Source organism: Pristiophorus japonicus, chromosome 5 (assembly GCF_044704955.1).
Source record: "Pristiophorus japonicus isolate sPriJap1 chromosome 5, sPriJap1.hap1, whole genome shotgun sequence".
Taxonomy (NCBI): Eukaryota; Metazoa; Chordata; class Chondrichthyes; family Pristiophoridae; genus Pristiophorus; species Pristiophorus japonicus.
Genome location: NC_091981.1, coordinates 289,151,756 through 289,169,649, shown reverse-complemented (window position 1 = coordinate 289,169,649; position 17,894 = coordinate 289,151,756). Strand labels below are relative to the sequence as shown.

The following is a 17,894-nucleotide window of genomic DNA, read 5'->3' as shown; positions in this document are numbered from 1 at the left end:
CCTTTCCTGCTTTCTGTCCATACCCCTTGATCCCTTTAGTCGCAAGGACCATAGCTAACTCCCTCTTGAATATATCTAACGAACTGGCATCACGAAATCTCTGCAGTAGAGAATTCCACAGGTTCACAACTCTCTGAGTGAAGAAGTTTCTCCTCATCTTTGCTGGAAAGTGCACATGTGACAATTGTGTGTAGATAGATTCCAATTCGGCTATGTTGCTCTCCACAAGGAGTACTCTGCCAACACTCACTGCCAAAACTCCGATATCAATAATGGCTACTTGAACAATACTCCAGCGGGCAACCAGTGCAGGTTAAGCCATATCCAAGCAAGAGTCTGTGCCTTCAGGAAAAATGTAAGATTCCAGAGAGACTCTGGTTCTAAATGATTCAAGGTTGACCCATGATTTAACATTATTCAGCACAAGTAAGGCTTGATGCATTACAGTATTCGAGCAGCGGTTTACAGAGAATAATTGAGACTTATATTGACCTCGTTATACTCTGGATAGAAGCACAACTTGTGAGTAGGTTGCAACTGTGTCCCTCGTCTCTCACCTCTCCTCGTCTCCTGTGTGTCTCCTTCATTTTTCCTGAAATCTCATACCCTTATTCTCATTCAAAACCTATGGGGGGAGAAATTCGGTTGCGGCTTTGTTGCGGTGTTAATCCAGGCGGAGCAGTACTTTTAGCTCCTTGAAAATGTTTGCGCCCCCGCCAAGAAGTTTGTCAGAGTCAGTCCAAGAACTGACAGGGGTGATAAATCAGCCGTTGCACACCAGAGCTGGGGGGGGTGGGGGGGAATAGTGAAAGTTTGCTCGGTACATGCGCGGAACTCCAAATCGGATCCCAGGAAAAGCCGAGTCTTAAAGACGTGGCAAGGTAATGCACCCACTAAAGTTTTCAAAATCACTTGTTTCCAACCTGTACTGTTATGTCTGTCTGCCGCTGCAAACTGCGAGGCTCACGCACCGTGCTGCGTGTAAACGTTGCACTGACTGTGACCTCCGAGGGAAGCGCTTCCTCATCGCTTTAAGTAGCCACCAGTTAACGACACTGCAAGCCTGGATCCACTGTTTTTCCAGATGTTGTTATTGGTGGGTGTTCAATGAGGCGCATGCACCGAATTTACCGACCGGGGCACAAGCGTGGGGCCCCCGGCGAGCCTCTAATGAATTTTCCGTCAGGACGCTAAACGCTGTGCACCTGGTCGCTAAGCTCTAACGCTCGCATTAACGGCCCCTCTGGAAGCTAACTCAGGCATTAGACAGACGAAAATCCAGCCCATGGAGTCTTGCTGAACTAATATCGGACTTACACCCAAAAGCCCAAATCCAATCATAAAGATGCCACATCCTCAGCACCTTGGTTAACGCAGGTTCTAGTTATGTGACACCCTTACATCATCTATTTTTGACGATGAAGACTCATTTCTGGGGAGTTATGGCAATACAAAAGGAACATGTTTCCATGGTGTGGAGATACGGTGTCCCTGCTGTTCCTGTGAGAGGCCTATGTTTTTAATTCACTGCAGACATCAATCATTCTCATCCTCGCTGTTGACTCATATCCAACTTTCACCCACAGCCTTACTATTCAACCATAGTAATCCTTTTTCTCACCCTAGGCTGTCTGTTCACAGACTTTTAATTATTATAAATCTATTATAGATGATTATATCACGAAAGATAGAAAACAAGTATTCAAAAAACCAACTAATCCATGACAATCTTACAGGGAATAACATTTGTAAGTCTTTAACTCGAGTACCAGATTTCAAAGGGGCCGGACGGAATACGAAGGGGAGGAAATGATTCTTCAGTTGTACAGAGCCATGATTAGACCCCATCTGGACTGCTGTGTTCAGTGGCGAGCATCAAATCTCAGGAAAGATAGAATCATAGGGGTAAAATTGCCCCATTTATCACCGGCCTTTACTAACGGGGCGCAAAATAGATTTCGCCCGGGCGTGGCACAAAAAACGGCCCCCGTGGAATTGGGCGGGATTTTGCGGAGGCGCTGAGCTATGCGCAACGGCGATGACGTCATCGCTGGGCGCAGCGCCTCCTTACCGCCCCAGACGTTAAATTGCCTCGCGCAACTTGCCTTAGCGCCTGGCGATGACAGCGACAGCTGGAGTTGTTGAGCCGCAGTCGGGAACCGGATACACTATTTAAAGGCTCCATCTTGCAAAGTACTTTCTGTCTGCCATTAGTTTGTTCTGCTTTTTAACAGTTAAGCAGAGTGGCTGATGGACCGATTTTTAGCTCAAAGAGTCTTCTGCCTCCTAACTTTTCCCCTGTATGACTCACGGAACTTTCAACTTTCACGCTTCATGGGGCCTATGCTGGCACCTGTTCCGACATGACCATCAGAGGATGCTTCGACGAAGACAAACATGGCGCCGATTGCACAGAGTAAGGCATCGAGAGAGAACATAAGAACATAAGAACTAGGAGTAGAAGTAGGCCATTTGGCCCCTCGAGTCTGCTCCGCCATTCAATAAGATCATGGCTGATCTGATCTTGGCCTCAAATCCACTTTCCTGCCCGCTTCCTATAACCCTTATTGTTCAAAAATCTGTCGATCTCCACCTTAACTATATTCAATGAACCAGTCTCCACAACTCTCTGGGGTAGAGAATTGCACAGAGAGATGAAATTCCTCTTCATTTCCATTTTAAATGGGCGACCCCTTATTCTGAAATTATGCCCTCTAGTTCTAGATTCCCCCATGAGGGGAAACATCCTCTCTGCATCTACCCTGTCAAGCCCCCTCAGAATCTTATATGTTTCAATAAAATCACCTCTCATTCTTCTAAACTCCAATGAGTATACATCCAACCTGCTCAACCTTTCCTCATAAGACAACCCCTTCATCTCAGGAATCAACCTCGTGAACCTTCTCTGAAAAGCCTCCAATGCAAGTATATCCCTCCTTAAATAAGGAGACCAAAACTGTACACAGTTCTCCAGGTGTGGCCTCACCAATACCCTGTACAATTGTAGCAGGATTAACCTACCTTCATACTCCGCCCCCCTTGCAATAAAGGCCAACATTCCTTTTGCCTTCCTAATTACTTGCTATACCCGCATGCTACCTTTTTGTGTTTCATGTACAATGACTCCCAGATCCCTCTGTACTGAAGCATTTTGTAATCACTCTTCATTTAAATAATAATTTGCTTTTTTATTTTTCCTACCAAAGTGGATAACCTCACATTTTCCCACATTATACTCCATCTGCCAAATTTTTGCCCACTCACTTATCCTATCTATATATCTTTGCAGATTCTTTGCGTCCTCCTCACAATTTGCTTTCTCACCGATCTTTGTATCATCAGCAAATTTGGTTACATTACACTCGGTTCCTTCATCCACGTCATTACTATAGATTGTAAATAGTTGAGGATCCAGCACTGATCCCTGTGGCACCTCACTAGTCACCGTTTACCAACCTGAAAATGACCCATTTATCCATACTCTATTTTCTGTTAGTTAGCCAATCCTCTATTCATGCTAATATATTACCCGCAACCTGTGAGCTCTTGTGCAGTAACCTTTTATGTGACACCTTATCGAATGCCTTCTGGAAATCCAAATACACCACATCCACTGGTTCCCCCTTATCCACCCTGCTCGTTACATCCTCAAAGAACTCCAGCAAATTTGTCAAACATGATTTCCCTTTCATAAAACCATGCTGACTCTGCATGGAGAGAGAAAGGCTACGACAAAGAGGGAGAGCACCGCAGGAAGAGGCCCATGGAGCATGCCACAGAGAGATCTCAGGGAGAGGGAATAGGAAATGGACAGGCACACGCAACAGCACAGGGAGAATCACATCAACATGTTGCCAGAGGAAGAAGGTGCCACAGGGCTGGCAACAGGAGACTTTACTTTCCATGGGTATTCTGACAGCAGTTCTCCCACATCAATTTCATTGAGGAGCAGTGTGTGCGAAGACTGCATTTTACCAAGGACGTGGTCATTGAGCTCTGCCATCTGCTGCGACCAGACCCCGAGCCTCAGACCAGGCTGAGGACGGCTCTCTCAGTGGCAATCAAGGTCATCATCGCTCTCAATTTCTACGCAAATGGATCTTTCCAGGCAGCAACAGGAGGCATCTCCAACATCTCCCAGTTTGCCATCCATTGCTCCATCTGCGAGGTCACAGATACTCTGTACAGGAGGAGGAGGGACTACATCTCCTTCCCCATAAGTGGACAGAAGCAGCACAAGCGTGCAAGTGGCTTTGCCAGGTTAACGGGCTTCCCTATGGTGCAGGGCGCTATTGACTGCACCCACGTCACTTTTGAGGGCACTGCATCACGATCCTGAGATCTTCCACAACTGCAAAGGCTACCACTCACTGAATGTCCAGTTGGTGTGCGATCACACATGCAGCATAATGACCATGAATGCCCGCTATCCTGGCAGCAACCATGATGCCTTCATCCTGTGCCAGACCGGTGTGCCAGCTCTGTTCCAACCCCCAAATGAAGCTCGCAGCTGGCTGCTCAGGGAGAAGGGCTATCCTCTCTGCACCTGGCTCATGACTCCCCTCGGCAACCCCACCACTCCTGCCCAGCGCTCATACAATGAGAACCACGCCACCACCAGGAACATCATTGAGCGGACCATCGGAGTGCTGAAGCAATGGTTCCGCTGCCTTGACCGCTCGGGAGGAGTCTTGCAGTACTCGCCTGAGCGGGTGTCTCTAGTCTTCGTCATCTGCTGTATGCTTCACAATCTGGCCATCATGAGGGCACATCCATTGCCACCAGGCATAACCGCACCACCTCAGGAGGAAGAGGAGGAGGACGAGAAGGATCAGGAGCAGCAACAACCGCGATGGAGGAGGCAGCGGCTCCAGGGCGATCCTGCAAGGGAGGTCCGCGACCGTCTCGTCAGAGCTCGTTTCCACTGATTTCCATCCCACTTCCCAGTTCCTGTGGACTTCCCCATCACCACATCCATCCCACTTCCCAGTTCCTGTGGACTTCCCCATCACCACATCAATTTGCCCTTCCATACCAAATCCCCAACGCTGAAATGAGAGACATCAGCAAACATTAAACATTCCAATCACCATTCATCAAACAGCAATAAAATGTATAAATGTGTATTTATTCATCACCCTTGTGCATTTTCTTATAGCCCCTTTTTCATTAATCTATTCTAATACTCCTCCGCAATGTGTCCCCTGTGGCTGCAGCATGGCTGGTGGAAGGCTGCTTGGTGTCAGGGCCAGAGACTAGAGATGGCTTTATAGGATGCCCTCGACCAGCTCTGGGCTTGGAAAGCCCAGTTGTAAACTGCACCACCTCAGGCTGGGCGGCAGCAGTCTGGGCTGGCTGCATGACAGGCAGCCACAAGTGCAATGGCGGAGTGGCAGTGGTGGGATCAGGAATGCTGTCATCCTGAGAGAGGACAGCAGGTTACTGCTCCACTAACCCAATCTGTTAGAGCACAGATTGCTGGGCTGCTGCGACATCGGTTTACTGGTGGACCCAGCGGCAATGGCAGCAGTCAGAGCTTGCGTGGCGTCCAGCTGAGACTCCATGACATCACCAGTGCATCGCGTGTCATCAAACTGAGACTACATGCGAGCAACTATTGGCTCTATTGCAGAACCAAGACATTGCATTGCTTTTGCCTGTGTCGCAATGGAAGCTGCCACATCGTCCATGACGCACCCCACTGGTCACTGCCTGCCATTCTGAAAAGGACCCGTTTATCCCGACTCTCTGCTTCCTGTCTGCCAACCAGTTCTCTATCCACGTCAGTACATTACCCCTATACCATGTGCTTTAATTTTGCACAACAATCTCTTGTGTGGGACCTTGTCAAAAGCTTTTTGAAAGTCCAAATACACCACATCCACTGATTCTCCCTTGTCCACTCTACTAGTTACAGCCTCAAAAAATTCTAGAAGATTTGTCAAGCATGATTTCCTTTTCATAAATCCATGCTGACTTGAACCGATCCTGTCACTGCTTTCCAAATGTGCTGCTATTTCATCTTTAATAATTGATTCCAACATTTTCCCCACTACAGATGTCAGGCTAACCGGTCTAACCCGTTTTCTCTGTCCCTCCTTTTTTAAAACGTGGTGTTACATTAGCTACCCTCCGGTCCATAGGAACTGATCCAGAGTTGATAGACTGTTGGAAAATGATCACCAATGCATCCAGTATTTCTAGAGCCACTTCCTTAAGTACTCTGTGGCTCGGTTCAAATTTTTTGTCTATTCTGCATTCCATGATTCAGTGATCTTAAAATTAGAACTATGCCATTTTAGAAGGTTGATCAGGAAGCGCTGTTTCACGCAAATGGCAGTAGAAATCTGAATTATCTGCCGCAAAAGGCTGTGGTGTTCGGACAATTATATTATCCCTTTATACCCTAACCTAACTATTCAAAACTCCAACCCTAACCCTAACCCTAACCCTTCTAAAATGGCCTAGTTCTAATTTTAAGATCACTGAATCATGGAATGCAGAATAGACAAAAAATTTGAAACCGAGCCACAGAGTACTTAAGGAAGTGGCTCTAGAAATACTGGATGTGCAGCTAAGGCGAATAAATGGTGGTGAGGTACAGATCAGCGATGTTCCATTGGAGGGGCTGAATGGCTGACTCCAGTTCCTACATCTCTAAAAGGTAGGGGAAGCAATAACTATACGAACTCCTGACAATATTTTGAGGAGAATATAATTAGAAATTTGTTCTGGTATTATATAGTAACATTATAAGGAAATTAAGAGTCGTGTTACATTTTTCTTGTTGTAAATGGTCTCAAACAACATTGCAGTTGAGTGTATTGCACTGATTTGTCTGAACAGAACCCAAAGAATGAACAAACTATCCACTCGGCAATGAATGTCACACATTGGGGCATACCACAATCTTCAGAAGGGGGAGATCAGAATAGTAAGTCCGTGTGTTAGACAAGTAAATCACCACGGTCACCACGACTTTCATTTACTAGTGATGAAGATAATCGATTAACGTCAATGCGTTGCCAATAACCGGGACTGGGCATCGGTGGCGGGTCGATAATGTTATTGCTGCTGGTTGAGATTCCCCCTCGTGGGCTGAGTGGTACGGGCTGACGTTACGCATGCGCGACTCTGCGGGCTGACAGTGAGCGCGGCTGCGCAGGCGCGGTCTCTTTGGCTCTTGGTGCTGGCCGGTTCGCATCGTCCGCAGTGTGCGCAGCGCAGCGAGTGTGGGAGCGGAGTAAGTACCGACCGAGCGGGCCGGGGCAGGGCAACCAGCGGCACCCACAGCACTGGCCAGCCGCAAGCAGCGGCCTGGCGGGACAAACTCCGCCAGTTAATGGAGTGTGTGGCCGTTAAAGGGGGAAGGTGGGGGAAGGGAGGGAGTGAGGGGCGCCCCCTGCTGGCACCGGCGCCGCAGCGCTCCACGTGGTGCTCTGCTCTGCTGCACTGCGCTGAGTCACTTCATCTGGCCATGGGGGCCAAAGCTACTGCCTTGGGTTTGGGGGTTCGGGGAAACCAAGCCCAGGGCTTGTTGCCCCTGATCCCAATCCACTGACTTCTGCTGGAATATGGGGAATTGGGGGGGTTAGAAGATGCAACTTGCTAACAGGAAGAAATATTTGCCACGTCCACTCCCAGCAAGGGTGATGGAAGACTAAATCAGTAAACATTTAAGTTTAAAAAAAACTTTTAAGATACAATGTGCTTTAAAATGGACTTCATTGTGTTGTAATCTTAAGAATTGACAGTGTACAAAAATTCTGCAGCGCTATTTCAGTGATGTCTTTTGTCCATATCTGTTTGTAAAATGTATTAGCAACTTGCACTTGTATCAGAAAGGAAGAATGTATTTATATAGTGCTTTTGATGACCGAATAGTGCATGCTTTTAGAATAAGCTCAATAGGCAAATGAGGCTGTGAAAGTTGGCAGGTTGACAAAGGGCAAGTTAATGAGGGGAAAGTGGCAGGTTTATGTTCAATCACAGGAAAAAAAAAACCTGGGCCCTGGACAGTGCTGAACTGCAAGTTTGAACAGGTGAAATCACGAGCTACATGGTGGAGGAGTATCAAACAGCAGTGACACTATTCTCTAATATTGTGTCGGACTAATAGAAGTTTAGCTGTCAGCTCCTGGTGTTTCTGTTCTGTTTGCCTCTTGCTTGTATTTGTATACCTGAAATTTCTTCAGATCTGCAGCAAACAGAACAGAATGTGCCCGCCCAGAGGCTACGGAAAAAATCGCCGATTTCTCGATAGACTTTGTCAGTGAGACTCTTCTGACCTGCCTCTAGGTGGGAGAGGTAATCATGCTTCGTGATCTGCCAGACGTGCGTGTTCACGGGAATAACTTCCAGAGACATCAATCAGTCAGCCACCGGAATGACTGACCACGGGAAAGCACGCTGTTGAGCCTCAGCTCGGAGCGAATGCAGGGGATTGAGCGCCAAAGTGCTGGGCATAGAGACAGTGTAGCGTGTGTCTGCATGGCTTTATCAGTGAGTTCTCCAGAGATTATCCCAAAGGCCCTCATCCTCACTGCCTGGAGCTCCATTCCCTGGTGGCCATGGTAAGCTCATTCTAAAAGAATGCACTATTCTAAGAAAAGCAATTTCTCCCAGACTCCCAGCCAATATTCCAAGCCCCCCAACAACCACCACCGTTGCTTACCAGATCGGAGACCACTTGACATGTGTTCGTCTCTCACTGAACAAAGCCGGGCACTCTCTTATTGCACAAGGTTCAGCAGGCCGGGGCCATTAGAGGGAGCAGCGTGCGGAGGCATAGCACTGCAAGGAGCAGCACGTGCTGCTGCAGGAGGGCGACGGCTGATTGGAGTGTGTGCAGGTACAGCAGGAGCGGTGGGGTCGGGGCGAAGGAGCTGCAAGAGTTCGTAGAGGGATGTGATCGGGGCCCAGACGAGGCGTGGGCCCAGGGGCAGCACGGGCCAGCCCACACTGCGATATGTGCGCGCACTAGATCCGTGCAGCAGAGCTGGTCTCCAGTTAGTCTTGGTTAACCCTTGCCACTGGACCAAGACCCAGCTCTGTCAAGCCCGTGTGGTGGCTGGTGTGCAACGGCCACCACATGTTTTAAAAAAAAAAAATCCACGCACAGGCATCTTCCACCCTTCAGGATGTAGTTCGGGATCCGGAATATTAGGTCGTTCATTGAAACACCTGTGAACTCATCATCCCTTTTTCGGCATGGAAGCAAGTCATCCTCACTTCGAGGGACTGTCTATGATGGTGATTGATGACCATTGAGTGTCCCAAAGCGCTTCACAACCAGTGAAGTACTTTTTGAAGTGTAGTCACTTGTAATGTAGGAAATGCGGCAGCCAATTAGCACACTGACCAGATAATGTGTTTTTGTTATGTTAATTGAGGGATAAATATTATCCCAGGACAACGGGGAGAATTCCCCTGCTCGTCTTCGAATTAGTGCTTTGGCATCTTTTACATCCACTTGAGAAAGCAGACGTGGCCTCGGTTTAATTGGAAGAAATTGGGTGGTTGGGGGCATAGCAGAAAGTATTTAAGGGAGGCTAGGTAAGTACATGAGGGAGAAAGGAAAGTGGTTACAGGGTGGGAGAAGGCTCATGTTGAGCATAAACGCCGGCACGGACTGATTGACCTGCTTCTGTGCTGTAAATTCTATGTAAGAACAGTGACGTTAGCCCTGGGTGAAAAGCTTTGCATTGCGCAAGGAAGACAGAGAGTGGAGCGCCTTGCCTTTACCTCCCCCCCCCCCCCCCCCCCCCCCCCAGCAGAGTCGGCATCTTCAGGAGATGAAGGAAGGAATCGGGACAAACATGAAAACTGTTACTTGGGCCTGAATTCTGACTCTTCCACGAATTTATCTTTTGCTGATAAATTCATCGAGTAGAGCAGCAGATTCTCATCAGGCTGCTGTTATATTCACTAAGAGTGACTCATTCATTATTTGACAGTTGAATGAATCAGAGGTATAGCTAATAATGTGGAGGACTGCACTAAACTACAGGAAGATGGAAATAGGTGTGCCGCGTGGCTGGCTATGTGGAAAATTACATTCAGTATCGTGAAGTGTGAGGGGGCTCATTTTGTTAGGGGAAATAAGGAGGCCGCTTAATCCTCGAAAGGTCAGAAAGTAAATTGGGTATTGGAGCAAAGAAATCTGGGAATACACATGCACAAAGAAGCAATGCAAGTTGATGGGCAATGAAGAATGCAACCAAAGTACTGGGTTCATTTCTAGAGGAGGCAATGTTAAATTGATATCATCAGCATAGGCAGTCCCTCGAAATCGAGGAAGACTTACTTCCACTTGAAAAATGAGTTCTTAGGTGACTGAACGGTCCAATACGGGAATTACAGTCTCTCACAGTTGGGACAGACAGTCATTGAGGGTAAGGGTGGGTGGGACTGGTTTGCCGCACGCTCCTTCTGCTGCCTGTTCTTGGTTTCTGCATGCTCTCGCCGCTCAGCGCACTCCCAGATGCACTGCCTCCACTTAGGGTGGTCTTTGGCCAGGGATTCCCAGGTGTCAGGAGGGATGTTGCATTTTATCAAGGAGGAATTTATCAACCTTGATATAGAACATTAGTTAGACCACACTTGGAGTATTGTGTTCTGGTCTCCATATTACAAAAAGAATATTGAACCTCTGGACAAAATGCAGAAAAGGTTTGCAAGGATATTACCAGAATTGGGAGATGCGACTATCAGGAAAGATTGAGCAGGCTAGGGCTCTTTTCTGTGGAAAGGAGAAGACCAATAACCTTCTGGAAATACTAGGGGACAGAGGGTCTAGGGCGAAGGAGGAACTGAAAGAAATCCTTATTAGTCAGGAAATTGTGTTAGGGAAATTGATGGGATTGAAGGCCAATAAATCCCCAGGGCCTGATAGTCTGCATCCCAGAGTACTTAAGGAAGTGGCCCTAGAAATAGTGGATGCATTGGTGATCATTTTCCAACAGTCTATCGACTCTGGATCAGTTCCTATGGACTGGAGGGTAGTGAATGTAACACCACTTTTTAAGAAAGGAGAGAGAGAGAGTGTAAACGGGAAAATAATAGACCGGTTAGCCTGACATCAGTGGTGGGGAAAATGTTGGAATCAATTATTAAAGATGAAATCACAGCGCATTTGGAAAACAGTGACGGAATCGGTCCAAGTCAGCATGGATTCATGAAAGGGAAATCATGCTTGACAAATCTTCTAGAATTCTTTGAGGAAGTAACTAGTAGAGTTGACAAGGGAGAACCAGTGGATGTGGTGTATTTGGATTTTCAAAAGAGATTGGTGTGCAAAATTAAAGCACATGGTATTGGGAGTAATGTAAAATGGTTGGCAGACAGGAAGCAGAGAGTCGGGATAAACGGGTCCTTTTCAGAATAGCAGGCAGTGACTAGTGGGGTGCTGCAGGGCTCAGTGCTGAGACCTCAGCTATTTACAATATACATCAATGATTTAGATGAAGGAATTGAGTGTAATATCTCCAAGTTTGCAGATGACACTAAGTTGGGTGGCAGTGTGAGCTGCGAGGAGGATGCTAAGAGACTCTAGGGTGACTTGGATAGGTTAGGTGAGTGGGCAAATGCATGGCAGATGCAGTGTAATGTGGATAAATGTGAGGTTATCCACTTTGGGGGCAAAAACAAGAAGGCAGAATATTATCTGAATGGTGGCAGATTAGGAAAAGGGGAGGTGCAACGAGACCTGGGTGTCATGGTACATCAGTCATTGAAAGTTGGCATGCAGGTACAGCAGGCAGTGAAGAAGGCAAATGGCATGTTGGCCTTCATAGCTAGGGGATTTGAGTATAGGAGCAGGGAGGTCTTACTGCAGTTGTACAGGGCCTTGGTGAGGCCTCACCTGGAATATTGTGTTCAGTTTTGGTCTCCTAATCTGAGGAAGGACGTTCTTGCTTTTGAGGGAGTGCAGCAAAGGTTCACCAGACTGATTCGCGGGATGGCAGGACTGACATATGAGGAGAGACTGGATCAACTGGGCCTGTATTCACTGGAGTTTAGAAGAATGAGAGGGGATCTCATAGAAACATATAAAATACTGATGGGACTGGACAGGTTAGATGCGGGAAGAATGTTCCCGATGTTGGGTAAGTCCAGAACCAGGGGACACAGTCTTAGGATAAGGGGTAAGCCATTTAGGACCGAGATGAGGAGAAACATCTTCATTGAGAATTGTTAACCTGTGGGATTCTCTACTGCAGAGAGATTTCTTGATGCCAGTTCATTGGATATATTCAAGAGGGAGTTAGATGTGGCCCTTACGGCTAAAGGGATCAAGGGGTATGGAGAGAAAGCAAGAAAGGGGTATTGAGGTGAATGATCAGCCATGATCTTATTGAATGGTGGTGCAGGCTCGAAGGGCCGAATGGCCCACTCCTGCACCTATTTTCTATGTCTTTGGAGCATACCACAATCTTAAGAATAGGGAGATCAGAATAATGATCTTTAAAAATGATGAAGAGGTTCAATAGGGTGAGTGTGGAGAAGCTGTTTGCACTTGTGTTGAATCCAGACCGAGGGGACAGCAATAGAAGATCATCAGCAACAGATCAGTTGAAGAATTTAGGATCAATTTCTTCAGCGTGATGAGAATGTGGAACTTGCTGCCACATGCAGTGGCTGAAGCAGAGGACATGGATGCCTTTAAGGGGAGGCTTGATGCATACATGGGGGCAGAGCAGGAAGAGGCCATTCGAGTGGGCGGAGGCTGGTGTGGAGTATAAATCCCGGCAGGGACCTGGTGGGCTGAATGGCCTATTCTGTGCTTTACACTCCATGTAATGTTGCCGGAGTCCTGGTGTCCTAATGTTACAGACCTGGTGCCACTGCACAGGCTGATATTCTGGCTCAACTTTGAGTCCTGAGCCTGGTGTAAAGGGTTCAGGTGCTTGACTTTTTCCTCCCCTTCCCGATGCGCTGCGTACACAGTCAGTGTTTGTGGTGCCAAACTTGCGTTGGCCATCAGTTTCTGATTATTGTAAAATTAAAGGAATCGTGAATCCATTTGTGAGTCTGAAATGCGTGACTGGATAAGCAGACTTGTTAACTTTATATATATTTCATATAGGCTTTGCGTGAAGTTCAGTTAAATCTAGATGATAATAAATCCAGGATAGGCGAGTGGTTAGGATCTGGAATGCACGGCCTGAAAGGGTGGTGGAGACAGATTCAATCACAGCTTTCAAGAGGGAGTTGGATAAGTATCTGAAGGAAAACGATTTGCAGAGCTACGGGGGAGTGAGACAGGCTGAAATGGCATGGGCCCGATGGGCTGAACGGCCTTCCGTGCTATAACCATTCTGTGATACCTTTGTGTGTAATTTTTGTTTGATTTAGAACATAATAGGAGCAGGAGTAGGCCATTCGGCCCCTTGCCATTCAATAAGATCATGGCGGAACTTCTACCTCAACTCCACTTTTTTGGCGATCGCCATATCCCTCGATTCCCTTTAATTTATTAATTTTATGCTTCTTTGGTATGAGTGAAAACTTACAATTGCTCTTTGTGCCAAGTATATTGAAATATATATTTGAAGGGGCGTTTTCTCCTGATCCCGGGTTGGGTAGTAGGAGAGCTCGGGTTTGCTTCTTGACCCCGTGGCAGGGAGATGGGAATCAGCCCGAGTTCCTGCCCCCGCTTGCTGTCACCACAGTGACCATTGCTGGAAAACGTGTGGGCACGGGGGTGAGGACTCTGCTGTAATGCTCTCTGTGGTGGAAGAGCTTGGCTGTCACTCAATCTCGAGTGAAGAATCAGCATTCCGAGAGAGAGAGAGAGAGAGAGAGAGAGAGACCAGAGGCCAGCTCGCATTACCCCAGCATGATCATCATCATAGGCAGTCCCTCGGAATCGAGGAAGACTTGCTTCCTCTCTTAAAATGAGTCCTTGGCTGGCTGAACAGCCCAATACGGGAATTACAGTCTCTATCACAGGTGGGACAGATAGTGGTTGAGGGGGAGGGAGGGTGGGACAGGTTTGCCGCACACTCTTTCCGTTGCTCTGCTGGATGCACTTCCTCCACTTAGGGTGGTCTTTGGCCAGGGACTCCCAGGTGTCAGTGGGGATGTTGCACTTTATCAGGGAGGCTTTGAGTGTGTCCTTGTAACGTTTCCTCTGCCCACCTTTGGCTTGTTTGCCGTGAAGGAGTTCCAAGTAGAGCGCTTGCTTTGATATCCATGATATCAGCATGAGGAGAGGAATTGGTAACGGGAGTGGAGGAGGCCAGTTTTCTGTTTTTGATGCAAGCCCGCTGACTGAGATTTGATGTTCAATCGAGAATGTGCTGGTATGTCAGAAACTGCAGTGATGTGCAAATATCCAGCTCTCCCTGTATGGGGTTAATCCCGGAGAGAGGGTGTCCATTGTTAGTTGGAGACATTTTGATTGTTCACTAATTACACATCACTCGTGTCCCCCAACTCGGGGGGCCCCCGTGACATTCATCAGTGAACATGTAGCGATTTTAGGATTAGAGTTGATTTCATAGGGCCCTCCCGCAAAACCGTGTGCAGGACACAAGATTTTCCCGAGATCTCGGAGGGGTGAACCGTACCGCAGGTGCAGTGTCACAGTGCCAGGCTTGCCACTTGGTACTGCCAAGTGTGAACGGCAGCTGTGGTACAATGGGAGCTTGTATCGATGGGGTTGGGGGGTGGTTCTGACTAGCGGAGAATCGTCCCATTGTATGGTGCCAGGGGGACCTGGGTACCTGTCACAGCTGCTGCTCCCTATCGTCATCATAGGCAGTGAGTTCTCGGGTGACTGTACAGTCCAATATGGGAATTATAGTCCCTGTCGCAGGCGGGACAGACAGTGGTTCAAGGAAAGGGTGGGTGGGGAGCATGGTTTACCGCACGCTCCTTCCGCTGTCTGCGCTTGGTTTTTGCATGCTCTCGGCGACAATGGGTCGGTGTGCATCTGTGTGTGCTTCAGGATACTGTTGGTCATCAAACAAGGGGGCGGAGAAAAGGAAAGACTTGTATTTCTATAGCGCCATTCACGAGCCCAGAACGTTCCAACGCGCTTTACAGTCAATTAAATACTTTTGAAGTGTAAGAAATGCGGCATCCAATTAGCGCACAGCAAGCTCCCACAGACAGCAATGTCTTTGATGTTGGCCAAGGGGCAAATATTGGCCATGACACCAGGGAAAACTCCCCTGCTCTTCTTTGAAATACAGGTTGAACCTCCCTTATCCAGAACCATCTCTCGTCCAGAACCATTCCCGGCCACCGGGTGGCGCATGCGCAGAACAAATTGAAGTCCTTCCTCGCTGCCTACTCCTGCAATCGTTGGCCTGACCCCGTGATCCCCCCCCCCAAATCTCTCTGCCGCACTCCCAGCCCCAAGCCAGACAGCCCCGATATCCCCTTGCTCAGTACCTGTACCATCCAATTTAAAGTGACCACCCCTCGTCCAGAAAAATCCCTTATCCCGAACAGGCCAGGTCCCGAGGGTTCCGGATAAGGGAGGTTCAACCTTTTACGTCCACCTCAGTTCAACATCTCTTCCGAAAGATGCACCTCCGACAGTGCAGCGCTCCCTCAGGTTCTGTGCTCGAAGTTTCAAGTGGGCTTGCTTCCAGCTGCGGGCTGCGATGTGAGACCTGCGTGAGCAGATTCGGGCATGTTGTCTGTCGCTGCTGCTAGTGACCTGATTCCCCATTGTGCTCGGTGTCTGCTGCTGATCTGGGATGGGGTGGAGGGAGAGGAGGAGCTTCTCTGTCGCTGGGTTTGAAAGGAGAGTCTTCACCTCCACCCCAAGCTGCCCCTTTCTGGGTCAACTACTAGAGAGAGGAGGGGGCAAGGAATTGCCAAGAGTTGTGTGAGGGGAGAAAGAAGGTTTAATGGCTGTTACTAGTATTGGGGTTCGCGTGTCCATAAACTGCTGAAGTGCACTTTGCATGAACCCCAGGGATGGGCAGCTATTTGTTCCGCAGTGACTGGGTTATGATGTGCAAGGCAGGTGGTTGGCAGTAATGTTGTACGTTTGTGCCATTAAACCACTCTAATGTTCTTGTTTTTCTCTCTCTCCCTTTCAATGCTGACTATTGTAGGATAAGCAGGTGAGTACCTGTCAGAGTACAGCTTCCTTTCTCCTCCATCCCCGGGTCATTTCTAAAGCACGCCCTGTGATAGAGGATTAACCTTGCGAAAAGGCCGGGACCGTGTAGCTCAGCTCACGATGATGACTGGCCCTCCAGTTGAACGCTGGCCGTGCCCTCACTGTGCCAACTGGTTAGACTGGTCTCCGTCTAACAAACCCAGGTCTAGCTCGAGTCCCTATTGGGGAATTATAAACTGCCTTATTTTATATGTTGTAGCAATACTTCTTCCCCAGTGAGCCTAAGCACCATGCTGGATTCTAGGCAACTCGTGATACCAGGCCCACTCCCTCTTCGCCCCCCCCTCCCTCTTCGCCCCCCCCTCCCTCTTCGCCCCCCCCTCCCTCTACCCCACACCCCCTCTTCGCCCCCCCCTCCCTCTTCGCCCCCCCCTCCCTCTTCGCCCCCCCCTCCCTCTTCGCCCCCCCCTCCCTCTTCGCCCCCCCCTCCCTCTTCGCCCCCCCCTCCCTCTTCGCCCCCCCCTCCCTCTTCGCCCCCCCCTCCCTCTTCGCCCCCCCTCCCTCTTCGCCCCCCCCTCCCTCTTCGCCCCCCCCTCCCTCTTCGCCCCCCCCTCCCTCTTCGCCCCCCCCTCCCTCTTCGCCCCCCCCTCCCTCTTCGCCCCCCCCTCCCTCTTCGCCCCCCCCTCCCTCTTCGCCCCCCCCTCCCTCTTCGCCCCCCCCTCCCTCTTCGCCCCCCCCTCCCTCTTCGCCCCCCCTCCCTCTTCGCCCCCCCTCCCTCTTCGCCCCCCCTCCCTCTTCGCCCCCCCTCCCTCTTCGCCCCCCCTCCCTCTTCGCCCCCCCTCCCTCTTCGCCCCCCCTCCCTCTTCGCCCCCCCCTCCCTCTACCCCACACCCCCTCTTCGCCCCCCCCTCCCTCTTCGCCCCCCCCTCCCTCTTCGCCCCCCCTCCCTCTTCGCCCCCCCTCCCTCTTCGCCCCCCCCTCCCTCTTCGCCCCCCCCTCCCTCTTCGCCCCCCCCTCCCTCTTCGCCCCCCCCTCCCTCTTCGCCCCCCCCTCCCTCTTCGCCCCCCCCTCCCTCTTCGCCCCCCCCTCCCTCTTCGCCCCCCCCTCCCTCTTCGCCCCCCCCTCCCTCTTCGCCCCCCCCTCCCTCTTCGCCCCCCCCTCCCTCTTCGCCCCCCCCTCCCTCTTCGCCCCCCCCTCCCTCTTCGCCCCCCCCTCCCTCTTCGCCCCCCCTCCCTCTTCGCCCCCCCTCCCTCTTCGCCCCCCCCTCCCTCTTCGCCCCCCCCTCCCTCTTCGCCCCCCCCTCCCTCTTCGCCCCCCCCTCCCTCTTCGCCCCCCCCTCCCTCTTCGCCCCCCCCTCCCTCTTCGCCCCCCCTCCCTCTTCGCCCCCCCTCCCTCTTCGCCCCCCCCTCCCTCTTCGCCCCCCCTCCCTCTTCGCCCCCCCCTCCCTCTTCGCCCCCCCCTCCCTCATCGCCCCCCCCTCCCTCATCGCCCCCCCCTCCCTCATCGCCCCCCCCTCCCTCATCGCCCCCCCCTCCCTCATCGCCCCCCCCTCCCTCATCGCCCCCCCCTCCCTCTTCGCCCCCCCCTCCCTCTTCGCCCCCCCCTCCCTCTTCGCCCCCCCCTCCCTCTTCGCCCCCCCCTCCCTCTTCGCCCCCCCCTCCCTCTTCGCCCCCCCCTCCCTCTTCGCCCCCCCCTCCCTCTTCGCCCCCCCCTCCCTCTTCGCCCCCCCCTCCCTCTTCGCCCCCCCCTCCCTCTTCGCCCCCCCCTCCCTCTTCGCCCCCCCCTCCCTCTTCGCCCCCCCCTCCCTCTT

At 50.5% G+C, this 17,894-nt stretch overlaps 1 protein-coding gene across 1 annotated transcript in view; it reads left to right on the top strand.

Moving 5' to 3' along the window:
• Nucleotides 1-7,136: 7,136 nt before the first annotated feature.
• The window catches only part of eef1db (eukaryotic translation elongation factor 1 delta b (guanine nucleotide exchange protein)), a 39,561-nt gene continuing 28,803 nt past the window's right edge, over nt 7,137-17,894 (top strand). The window contains exon 1 of the mRNA XM_070881791.1: nt 7,137-7,243. The gene's annotated coding sequence lies outside the window, so the exon portion shown is untranslated. The remainder of the gene's footprint in view (nt 7,244-17,894) is intronic.